General features: G+C 45.2%; 1 pseudogene; it reads right to left on the bottom strand.

Annotated features, from left to right (window-relative positions):
* Positions 1 to 2,136: 2,136 nt before the first annotated feature.
* Positions 2,137 to 3,100, bottom strand: LOC103007859 (ferritin light chain-like; annotated as a pseudogene).
* Positions 3,101 to 3,346: the final 246 nt, after the last annotated feature.

The following is a 3,346-nucleotide window of genomic DNA, read 5'->3' as shown; positions in this document are numbered from 1 at the left end:
TCCATGGTTACCCAGCTTTTAAGGGCAGGAGCAGGATTACAAAACAAATACATCTAAAATTATGCAAAAACTTTCACAATAAAAAGGTAGACAAAAATAAATCTGTAGGGCTCTGATGACAAAGCTTGTATGAATTTTGCAATGACACCATACACAAGGGCCTATGCCATAGGGTAGAGCCCATTATTGGGCAGAATACGGACATAAGAAACCAAAGATATGCATTTTCATTTTCTAGGACTGATGTAACAAATTACCAGAAACTGCGTGGCTTAAAACAACAGAAATTTATTGTCTCTCAGTTCTGCAGGCCAGAAGTCTTAAATCAAGATGTCGGCAGGGCCACATTCCTTTTGGAGCCTCTACAGGAGAATCCTTCCTCACCTTTCCAACTTCTGGTGGCTGTCAGCATTCCTTTTGGCTGCATCACTCCAATCTCTGCCTCTATCTTCATGTGACCTTCTTTTCTGTGTTTGTCTTCTCCTCTTCTGTCTCTTATCAGGGCATTTGGATTTAGGGCCCACCTGGGTAGTCCAGGGTGATTTCACCCCAAGACCCTAACTTGTATCTGCAAAGACCTTTTTTCCAAATAAAGTAATATTCACAGGTTTCAGGGGTTTGAACATAGACATATATTTTGGGGGGCCACAATTCAACCCACAACAGTACATGAAACTGGAGGACAAATATGAATCATAATCGAAGCAGAAAGCAAACAGATGAAGCCATTCTGAGTTTTAGGATAAGAGGTGGGGCAGATATTGAGGTAAAAAATCCTGACTATGATTGTCTATAAATTAGAACATGCATGTAAAATTAGACCAGGGCAATGATTTTCAAACAGGAATTCCTGGAGGTACATGGAAGTACATGTAGGTATGGTTTGGAGATAATAAATTTCCATATTCTCTTTCCTAAAGTTTATTATCTGAAAGCAAAGCTGTATTCACAACAACTCTTCTCCAGGTTTACATAAGAAAGGTATACTCCTCACTCATCCCACACTTCACTAATGCATACCAGACAAAATGGTTATCATTTTCTGGTGATAAAATGAAGACACCATAAAGCCTTATGGCTTCCTTCTGTCAAGGGTGAACTATGGTATTAGAAATGATGTACTTTGGCCAATGTTAGGATTTCGAACATGAGCTTATAGTAGAAGTAGGAGGAGGAGTAATTAAATTTTTAAGAACTTCACTTTTTTTTTTATTACCCCAACTGTTGCCAAAGAATGTATCGCTCTTGAAGGAGGGTCCCTTGAAAAGACAAAAAGAACATAAAAACATTAATGCTAAAAACAGCCTTCTTTTCTTTGTTTGTTTAGGTTTTTGTTTTGTTTTGTTTTGTTTTGTTTTTGGCCACGCTGCACAGCTTGCGGGATCTTAGCTCCCTGACCAGGGGTCAAACCTGTGCCCCCGGCCCCCTGTAGTGGAAGCTCGGTGTCCTAACCATTGGACTGCCAGGGGATTCCCAAAACAGCCTTCTTTATGTAATTAAACAAACAATTATTTTCACCTGTTTTCAACCTTCATCCCTAAGTGTTTTTAGCTGGAGAGGAAAGCATCTTTGAACAACAGTAGTAAAGGTCTGCGGCACTATATTTGGTCATCCACTTGACAGGAAGTGACAGGTGGTCTGAGATAAGGGCCTACAAGGATTCCCGACTAGTGGCAAGTGGCTTGGTTGGTTGGCAAGAGGCCTGAAAGGATTAAGAGTGGGATATTGTGGACAAGGAAGTCTGGGCAAGAGGCATGTGCATGGGGTTGTGCACCAGCTGTAGACTTTTGTGTCTCAGAAAGAACCCCCTACAGAAGAGGCACTCAACAACTGGATGTACTAGCAAATGTCAGCCAGGCTCTGTGTTTTTCCACCACAGTGCTTGTGCAGTGAGCTCATGAATTGAGAAACCATGACTGCAGAGATGGAAGTGTTACATAAAAGACTCAACAGTATGGTCTCCTTCTCACCAAAGCTGATCTAGCTAATGTTGCTGTTGAATACCTGAAAGTTCAGCAGCAGAGACTGACTCTAAGCCTCTGTGGTAACATCTCTGAAGAGATCAGCCAGCCACTTGGTGGCAAGTTGATTACAATGGGCACATTCCATCCTGGAAGAGATGGTGATTTGTTCTTTTTTTTTTTGCCGCTGCAAAAAGCTTTATTGTTTCCATTTGGTCCAAGGCTTGGGAGAGGGCTCCAGGGTGGTTAAAAAGCTGCCTAGTGGCTGCAGAGAGGGGCTTCAGGTAGAAGCCCTAACACCAGAGGGGCTCCTCAAAGGCCACTGGGCTCCGGAGGCTCCTAGTCGTGCTTGAGGGTGAGCCTTTCGAAGAGATACTCGCCCAGCCCAGCCTGGGGACCAGCCAGCCTGCGGAGGTTGGTCAGGTGGTCACCCATCTTCTTGATGAGTTTCACCTCCTCATCTAGGAAGTGGCTCTCCAGGAAGTCGCAGAGGTGGGGGTCTGCACGGGCACAACCCAGGGCATGCAGATCCAGAAGGGCCTGGTTCAGGTTCTTCTCCATGATAATGGCGGCTTCCATAGCGTCCTGAGTTTTACCCCACTCATCTTGAGATGGCTTCTGCACGTCCTGGAAGAGGGCGCGGCCGCCGCGTTGGTTTTGCATTTTCAAGAGACTCTCGGCGCTCTCGTGCTTCTCTTCGGCCAATTCACGGAAAAAGTGGCCCACGCCCTCCAGAGCCACATCGTCGCGGTCGAAATAGAAGCCCAGAGAGAGGTAGGTGTAGGAGGCCCGCAGATGCATGTTGACCAGGCGGTTGACGGCGGCCTCCACCTCGGTGGAATAATTCTGACGAATCTGGGAGCTCATGGTTGATCGGTAATAAGGAGTTCGGCTCAAAAAATGGTGTTGGCTGGTCCCAGTGACCGAGGACAGCTGAGTGCCTGACTCCGAAGGTTGGAGGGTGGATAGATGAGTGGCTGGCTCCGAAGGTTGGAGGGTGGTCGGAGGCTGGAGGAAAGGGCGACCCTGGGTCTGTTCCGTCCAAACACTGTTGAAGCAAGAGACAGATCCGGGCAACCGCCGAGCGCAATGGAATGGTGATTTGTTCTTAATGGAATTGACATCTAACCTGGGTGTGGGTTTGCCTTTGCTGTGTGCAGTGACTCTGGTTGCATAAGTAATTGAGAGCTTACTGAATGCCTAAGTTATGGATGTGGGATCCTACAAATCATTGCCTCAGACCAATGTACCCATTTTTTAAATTTATTTTAAAAATTTTATACAATTGTATTTTATTTTAAGTTTTTTAAAATTAATTAAATTTATTTTTGGATGCATTGGGTCTTCGTTACTGCGCACGGGCTTTCTCTAATTGCGTCGAGCGG

The sequence above is a fragment of the Balaenoptera acutorostrata genome, chromosome 6, assembly GCF_949987535.1.
Source record: "Balaenoptera acutorostrata chromosome 6, mBalAcu1.1, whole genome shotgun sequence".
NCBI classification, from domain to species: Eukaryota; Metazoa; Chordata; class Mammalia; order Artiodactyla; family Balaenopteridae; genus Balaenoptera; species Balaenoptera acutorostrata.
This window is presented reverse-complemented; position numbering and strand designations above follow the sequence as displayed.